This window comes from Platichthys flesus, chromosome 22 (assembly GCF_949316205.1).
Source record: "Platichthys flesus chromosome 22, fPlaFle2.1, whole genome shotgun sequence".
NCBI classification, from domain to species: Eukaryota; Metazoa; Chordata; class Actinopteri; order Pleuronectiformes; family Pleuronectidae; genus Platichthys; species Platichthys flesus.
Window position 1 is genome coordinate 12648966 of NC_084966.1, and position 9076 is coordinate 12658041.

Below are 9076 nucleotides of genomic sequence, written 5' to 3' on the forward strand. Positions count from 1 at the left end.
TGTTTATCACTTCAAAAATTTGTTTTGTCATGCTTGATGCAAGTGTTTTCAAAAGGCTAGTGCGAATGTTGCGCCAAGTGGTGAAGATGGTAAAGGGCATCCACTGTCTGGAACTGAAGTCCATTTTTGTAAACTTCCCTTGCCATCCATCCCCAAATGTTGTCAATTGGATTAAGATCAGGGGAACACGCAGGAAGGTCCAAAAGAGTGATATTATTCTCCTGGAAAAAAACCTTAGTCAGACGGGCATTGTGAATTGGAGCGTTGTCCTGCTGAAAAACCCAGTCGTTACCACACAGACGAGGGCCCTCAGTTATGAGGGATGCCCGCTGAAACATCTCCACACAGCCAGCTGCTGTTTGACACCCCTGCACAACCTGGAGCTCCATTGTTCCATTGAAGGAAAAAGCACCCCAGATCATGATGGCGCCCCCTCCACTGTGCTGCGTAGAAAACATGTCAGGTGGCATCTCCTTGTCATGCCAGTAACGTTGGAAGCCATCAGGACCATCAAGGTTACATTTTTTCTCGTCAGAGAATAAAACTTTCTTCCACCTTTGAATGTCCCATGTTTGGTGCTCCCTTGCAAAGTCTAAACGGGCAATGTTGAGGCGTTGAAGGAGACGTGGGCTTTGAAGATGTTTCTTGTTTTTGAAGCCCTTCCTTCGCAGATGCCGCCTGATGGTTATTGGGCTGCAGTCAGCACCAGTAATGGCCTTAATTTGGGACGAGGATCGTCCCTTGTCTTGACGGACAGCCATTCGGATCCTCCGGCTCAGCGCCGGTGAGATTTTTTTGGGTCTACCACTTGATTTCTTTGTTCCATAACCCTGAGGATCTTTTAAGTAATGCAAAATGTCTTACTGCGTCCAACCTCAGCAGCAATGTCACGTTGTGAGAGGCCTTGTTTATGCAGTTCAACAATCCTACCACGTTCAAAGACGGTGAGTTTTTTGGCCTTTGCCATCAAGAGATCTTCACAGTATGATTACTTGACAGGAAATGACATGGAATCCAAATTTTGCAGAGATTTTGGCTTTTAAAGGCTGTGGTCTTAAACTTTTGATCAGCTGATGAACAGCTTATTTGAGTTAAATTGTTGTTTTCAATAAATTGCCTGCTCACAAGTTTTGGTCTCTTGTTCCCATTTCTTATTTTTGCATTTTGAAGCTCTACTTAGAACCTTCCTAAGATCCAACAGTGCAAAATGCAAATTCATGCAGTTTTTTAACTGGTCTTAAGATTTTGATCAGGAGTGTATGTTACAGAGAGGAGTTTAAAAGTCTTATGGCCTGGGGGATGAAACTGTCTCTGAGCCTGGTGGTGCGGGCCCGGATACTGCGGTACCGTCTGCCAGATGGCAGCAGGCAAAAATGTTTATGGCTGGGTTGAAAGGGGTCTTTAATTATCCGGCTGCTCTTCTTCCTGCACCGCTGGGTGTAGAGGTCCTCTATGGATGGTAGCGCTGTCCTGGTGATGTGCTGGGCAGACTTCACCACCCTCTGTAAAGCCTTATGGTTCAGGGCGGTGCAGCTGACATACCAGGCGTTGATGCAGCCAGTCAGGATGCTCTCTATGGTGCATCTGTAGAAGACACCCCATTCGTGATGTGTCGTTCGTGAACAATTCGTTCATTTTCTCGTGGCCACGCATCGGGACTGATGCATAGGCTCAGTCAAGGAAACAGAAAGGATTCGTTCATCTCCCGACTGGGGCTTTGTATGAGTCTTTGGATCCTTTTTCACTTGACCTGCATTGGTTTAGTAGAGTAAACAGTTACCTCATTCCCTTTCGCATGACCACTGTTTTAGAAAGACGTGACTGATATTCGTTCACAAGTCATACTGACTGGTTTCGTTATTTTCACTTTACATTTACACTTACCGTTCAGTGCAGCGTAATTGTTTGCCGTGATTTAATTCCCCTTTTACCAGGTGTACTCTTGAGAACTCTCTCCCCTCTGGATTTCTTTCTTTCCATACATCACTGTCCTTTCATACTTTTTAGTTTTTCTAATACCTCTTGTGTCATTTTTAAATGCATGTTCTTTGACACATCCAGTTTCTCACACCACACATTAAAATCCCCCACTTTCATACAGTTGTCATCACACATTGATCCCATCTTTTCAAACATCACCTTTCTTTCTCCTCATTTGGCGCATACACATTTACCAGCTTAAAGCCTTCATTCATATATTCAAATTTGAGTCCTATCATCCTTCCATCCCCCTCATCATCACTCTTTTTATTAATATCGCTACCCCCTTGCATTCCCATCACCATTGTTTGCATATACTTCTCCTCTCCATTCATTCTCCACCTCCCTCATACATCTCTTGTCCCTGTGTGTTTCCTGTAAACATATATCAAAATCGCTCGTCCCATATATCTGTTCCCTTTTGTTTTTGTTTTTTAGCCCCCTTGCATTTATTGAAATAATTGTTAACATTATAAGTAGTGTTTTTGTTTTCATTTTTTGTTCTTGCTCTTACTTATCTTGCTAATCCTCTTGTGCCTCTTGGTGTTCTGTCTCTTCCTTATTAGACTAATTTCCTCCATTAACTCCATGTCAGTCTTGGATCCTACCGTTTGTGACGTGCGGGTGTCCTCTCCAGACCCGGTGGGAGATACTCCACTCTGCACTTCTCTCCTCTCTTCTGTCTTCCTGTCGCCGTGCTGCCTCCTCTCCTTTGGCCCCAGGTCCGCATTCTCCACTCCGCCTCTCCGTCCTTTTGTCGAGCCCTTCTCCTTCGTCCTCACCGTCTGCGCATCTCTCCTCCCCTCTGCAGCCGCCGCCGCGTCATTCCTTCGCCCTCTCTCCTTGCTTGACTCCTGGTCTCATTTCTCCTCTCTGCCCCTCTTCCCTTTGGTCGTCTCCATCTGCACCCGCTCTCCATCCCGCACGCGACTTTCTTCATAGTGTCCTCCTCCCTTTCCCTCCTCTCTCGCAGCCGCCCTCTCATCCCTGCCATGTTTCCCTCTCCCTGTACGTGTTCCTCCTCTATGCTTTCCATTCCCTCCGAGTGACCCTCCTCACTGCTCTCACTCTCGCTCCCCCCCTCACTCTCGTTCACCTCCTCCCCCTTCCCTTCTTCGGTCTCACTCCTATTGCACCTGCACTCCTCCGTCCGGTTCCTGCATAGATCACATTTTTTTACATCTTTGCCGCATTCCCTGGCGAAGTGCCCCTGTACTCCACACCTGTGACATTGAAACTCAGGGCACTCTCATCAGGTGCCCCGACTGAATACACATCCTGCACACTCTGTCCTGCTTATCGTGAATCACCCTGAAATATTCCGCCCCTAGCGCTGTGCTGAATTTAGACGAGTACGGCAGATTGAAGTTGATTATTAAATTTAACTTTAAGGAACCGTGTCCCATCCGCAACATTTGTCCCCGGCCACATCCTCCTCCTAATCGGGGATGCAGCCGACACACCCTAGATCTGTAGCTTCTCCAGTTTTTCCTGGTCCTCAACGTAAAATGGCAGGTTCATAAATGACACCACCAGCTCGTCATTGACAATCTCCCTGGCGTGCACCCTGGTTTCACCCATCTTGAACCCCTCCATCAACCTTTCTTGGCATCTTGGGTGGCTCATGGTCATCTCAAATTTGTTTTCAGTTAAGTACCTGCAACCCAGCAGCCCTCCACACAACTCGCGCACACACCTCATCAGATCCATCGCCGTTGTCACGCTCTCACCCTCTGCCTCAACCACCAGAGTTAGCTTTCTCCCATCTCTTAACACTTCTATGCTTTGTTTGTTCAGAACTGTGTCATTATTTTCCTCCTTGTTCTCTCCGCTGAGGAGAGCATCACTGCCCCCTCGCTCCTTTTTTCCTTCCGCCATTTCGACCGGCATCGAGACCCCCTTACAGTGCGTCAATGCCACGGGGGAACACGTAGTGTCAACAAAACAATCTCAAGTCTATTGTCCGGTTGGATTGATTCAAACTGAATAAAGTCTCCGCTGCTGTGTTGCCGTCGCGCTCTGATGCGACTTCCCAGTGGTCCGTTCAGGTTAGTGTGGCCGTAGACTACTGAGGCCACCCTCTGAGCCTCATTTATACATGTAAATATGTCAAGTAAAAGTGGAAAAAAGCTTACAGCACCTGGTATTCCCAGGCAGTCTCCTATCCAAGTACTAACCAGGCCCGACCCTGCTTAGCTTCCGAGATCAGACGAGATCGGGCGTATTCAGGTTGGTGTGGCCGTAAGCGAATGAGTCCACCCTCTGAACCTTGTTTATACGTCATGTAAAAGCTTACAACACCTGTTATTCCCAGGCAGTCTCCCATCCAAGTACTAACCAGGCCCGACCCTGCTTAGCTTCCGAGATCAGACGAGATCGGGCATATTTTTTTTTTAATCTTTTTTATTATCAGAAATATATTCCATTTTATGCAATTATGCATTCATTTATACGTATATCAATACAAATAAATGAAAACAATCCCACAAATTAAACCACCCTCAGAAGCCGCACAAACAATTAACTAAACACACTTTCTCTTTTAAATTAAAAAAAATAAGAACAAGACAGCAGAAGCAGTATCTTATCCCGAATACACTTACCCTCGAAATTAAACTGCCCCTCAGTCCCAAAGCGCAAACCGAACAGCTAAACACAGAATCTTTTAACCTCGACCATTTACCCACAAAATAATCCACCCCTCATTCGAAAAACCACACAAAACCAAAATCCCACACAAAACTCCCTCACTCTCCCACCTCCAAAATTAAGCCACCCCCTTTAAACCAGCCAAATCAACCCCAAACAGTGCCCTGCTCAGTCATCCATACAATTCCATTCTCATACAGCATTCGTAAGTGTCTTTTCCATTCATTCACAAACAGCCTCCATACATCCAACTTTCTCCTTTCATACAGTGCAAACTTGCGTCTGTTAAAAATCGCCCTCCTTGCGAACCCAAGGATCATGTTGATCTTTTTCCAATTTTTATATTTCCTATTCACTCCCAAGAGTACAGACAATTCCCAACCCCGATCCACCCAGCAGTCTCCCACACTGCACCCTCCCAGCAGCCCCTTGATTTTTCCCCAGAATTCTGCTAGCTCGCAACAATACACAAAAATATGATGAAGTCTTCATCCCTCCTTTCACACACCATACACGTCCTCCCATACACTCCCCTGAGCATTTGGTGCAGGATGATGCATGTGAAAATCCTCCTGTGCCTTCTCTTGAAATCAAGATTGAATATTGCATGCGGTGTGTGCGGTATGTCAATATACTTCCACAAAATGTTGGGTGTAATGTCCGGATATGTGTCTGTCCATTTACTCTCGCATGTGGGTTTTTGCACTCTGTTTCAATGCATGCTTATACCAAATCTTTGTTGTGATATCAGCAATGGCGTGTGTCTCCCCCCCCCAGGCGCAGGGAGATTCCCACCGCATCATCCTGCCCAACCCTCCCCTTATTTCTAAACCCGTCCCCCCATTCACTCATCACACTCCCTTCCACTCTCTCCAACACTTTCACAATCACTTCCCTCCTATATGTTATCCCCTTCTCTCTCACTATCCTAATCACTCTTTCTTTATCCCATCTCCCTCCCCTGTCGACTAGATCTCCCACCCGCTTCAGCCCCGCCCTTTCAAGAGCCACGCTCTTGATGACCCCTTTGCCTCCCTGTTTAAAATATGGGCTGGAGAGGAACGGCAGCCTCATCACAGACGCTCTTGACTCGCATACGAGTGTGGTCTTATCAAATAGCAGGAACCACGCGTTGAGCACCTCCTGGAAGAACCGCGGCAGATGTGCATATGCCGCTGCGTCCTGAATCTGCAACAAATTGTCTTTACTCAAGAGACCAAATGTGCTCAGCCACTGGCTGAAGTGGCCTTTCCAGGCCGCCTCCCGACTTGCATCCCTAAATTTACCTATCAATTTAGTTCGTAACGCAGTTCTTTTTGCGAGTACGTCCATCAATCCTAGCCCACCCTGATCTTTGACCCTTATCAGCGTTCTATGCGCAATACTGGCTGCTTTGCTCCTCCAAATAAAGTCTCTAACGACTTTTGCAATCTTCTGCTCAGCCCAAGTCGGAAGCGCACAAGTGCTCAATGCATGGTTCACCTGCGACAAAACTAGAGCATTGGTGAGACGGCCACCCTTCCCCTTAAAAGCAAACCCCTAGCCCTCCACATACACAGGGTCTTTTGCATACGTCCAATAACATCTTTCCACGTCAAATCATCGCATTCATTCTCATCACTTCCAACATACACTCCGAGCACTTTTCTTTTATTCTCTACTACTTTGAATCCCCATTTGTTATTTAGATCTTTGTTCCTACCCATCCTCATTATTTCAGACTTTTCCCATATTAATTTTTGCTCCTGAAGCTCTCATAAGTTTCTATATGTTTCAACACTATATCTACATCACTCTCACTTTTAACCATTACATTAATATCATCCGCATACTGCATTACGCAAATTTTTCCCTTACCTATTCCACACACTCTTTTATCATTAGCAATTAAAGCCGCCAACGGCTCCGCCACCATGCTGTAGAGCAGTGCTGACATTGGGCAGCCCCGCCTCACTGACCTCTTGACATCAAAAGAGTCAGTCAGAACACCTTAACACTTTATTTTACTCTTAGCCCCCCATAAAGCAATCCCACCCACCCCCTTAATTCAAGATTTTTGTTATCTCCCTTATTTTTATAAAAAATCGTGAATATGCCTAATCCCATACTCTCAGGGAGCCAGCCTGTTTTCTCTACATACTTGCAGAGTTTTTCAACCACCGGAGCCAGAATTTCCTTAAAGCCGACGTAAAACTCGGCTGTCAGACCATCACTCCCCGGGCTCTTATTTTTGTTTAGTCCATCAATAGCACTATATATCTCTTGTACAGAAAATTCACAATCGCACCAAACACTATCCTCCCTACTTAAAGTTTTCTTTAGTGCCTCTAAGGCCTCTCCTACACTATCTTTATCACATGCATCTTTTTTAAATAAACACTCATAATAATCCCTAACTACTTTTAATATCTCTTCCTTATCAGTTACTATTTGACCATTATTATCTAATACTTCCTTTATCTCAGTTTTATTTTGTTTTTGTTTTTCCAAACCCAGGAAAAAGGCTGTGCTCCTTTCCCCTTCGTACATATATTGAATCCTGCTTCTAATAGCAGCCCCTCTACACTTTGCTACCTGTAAGGCACTCAATTTTTCTTTTAAATCCACATATTTTTCCGTACATATATTACCCTCCTCATCTAACAGTTTCATTTCCTCATTTAGTTGTTTTCTCAAATGATCCTCCTCTGCATTTTCCCTTTTCCTTTTTTCTATACCATACCTGACACATTTGTTTTTAATTCTTATTTTCACACTCTCCCACCACACACTCATATTCTCATCATCATTCCATTCATCCATCATTCTCTTCATAAAAAACCCCATGCTCTTCATAAACACAACTTCTCCCAAAAAGCTGGCATTAAAACACCAAGGCCTCTGGTTAACACTCCCTTCCCTCCCTCCCACCTCTAACCTAATCCCTGCATGGTCACTCCAAGTATTATTAATGTATTCCACACTCTTAATTAATTTAACTTTTCTACTTTGTACTAACGCAAAGTCAATTCTACTCTGTTTAAGAGTATTTGCAACAAGTTGCCTTCTTGAAAAAACCCTTTTCCACGGGTGTAGGACTCTCCATATGTCAACCAATTGATTGTTCTCCATTAAATCCCTAAGGGTTCGCCTAGTGCTGTCCCCTTTAAATGTATTGTTACTCGATAAATCAGATTGAGTCAAAATAACATTAAAATCCCCCACAATCATACAATTAGAGTTGCACCAAACATTCAAACCAGCCAAAAAAACCCTCCTCTCCTTCTCCCCATTGGGTGCATGTAAATTAATTATTCTAAGTTCCCTCCCCTCATAAACACAATCAACAACTAACAACCTCCCCTCTAAATCTCTATGAACTAAATTAATCCCCGTTATTTTAGCACTATTAAAGCAAATCGCCACTCCCCTGGCCCTGGGAGTCCCTTCTGAAAAATAAACCTGCCTTTCCACTGCTTTCTACTTATATTAAGTAGGTTGTCATCCCATCTAGTCTCCTGCAAACACAGAATATCAGCTCTCATATCCAATATGGCATTTCTTTTATATTCTGTTCTCAAACCGTTAGCATTCAGAGAAAAAATAACCAAGGCCATAAATAATAAAAATAAAATAAGGAAAAAAACAACGAGAAAGAGCCGGCTAGCACATTAACCTTCATTAATAAATTAACGATTCTTGTTCTTCTTCCCACTCCCCTCCGTTTTTTGCTTTGCAGACAGCTTTTTTTTCGCCTCCCTTAGCTCCTCCATGTCCGTATCACTCCCCGAGCTCCCCTCCCTCACAGTTTTATCAACAGAATCCCCACTCTCCCCCACCTCATCATTGCCCCAAGTCGTTTTAAGTACAGTTTTCCCCGTTCCATTCCCAAACATTCTTACCCCTTCCCGTTTTTCACCTCTGCCTCTTACGCTCCTGTCTCCCAGCCGCCGCAGCAGGCCCTTGCTCAGCTCTCCCTTCAGGCCCAGGTCTGCAGGCTGGCCCGAGGTGAGCTCCTCCTCCAGCAACGTGGGGTAAATCCTTCCCCCCAGAGGCACGGTCCTGGTCCATGCTCGCGCCCATGCCCTCATTCTCTCCCTCCTCGTCCTCACCACCACCACCGTCCGGCGCCCCCGGTTCGCCACTATCCAACTCGCTGCCGTCCTCCTCCGCTTCCTCCACCACCGAGCATATGCAGTCTCTCTCTCTCCTCCGGCACATCCGACATTTTGCCACCCCTGTGGCGCACTCCCGGGCGTAGTGGCCTTGACATCCGCATTTGTGGCAGGTGAAGTCCGGGCACTCACGCAGGATGTGGCCAGGCTGCATGCAACTCCTACACACCTTCATTTGACGGTCATGGATCACTCTGAAATATTCAACACCCGTTGCCTTGTTGAATTTCGTGTAATACGGCAAGGATTGCACAAGCTCATTAAATTTAACCCGTACAATCCTTGTTCCATCG

At 45.5% G+C, this 9076-nt stretch overlaps 1 protein-coding gene and 1 non-coding gene across 2 annotated transcripts in view; one reads left to right on the forward strand and one right to left on the reverse strand.

Annotated features, from left to right (window-relative positions):
* The window catches only part of LOC133933466 (histone H4-like), a 744890-nt gene that overhangs the window by 112153 nt on the left and 623661 nt on the right, over positions 1-9076 (forward strand). The gene's annotated exons all lie outside the window — the stretch shown is intronic.
* LOC133944398 (5S ribosomal RNA) lies at positions 4109-4227 on the reverse strand. The gene has a single exon (XR_009916187.1). It is a non-coding gene; the product is annotated as a 5S ribosomal RNA (ribosomal RNA).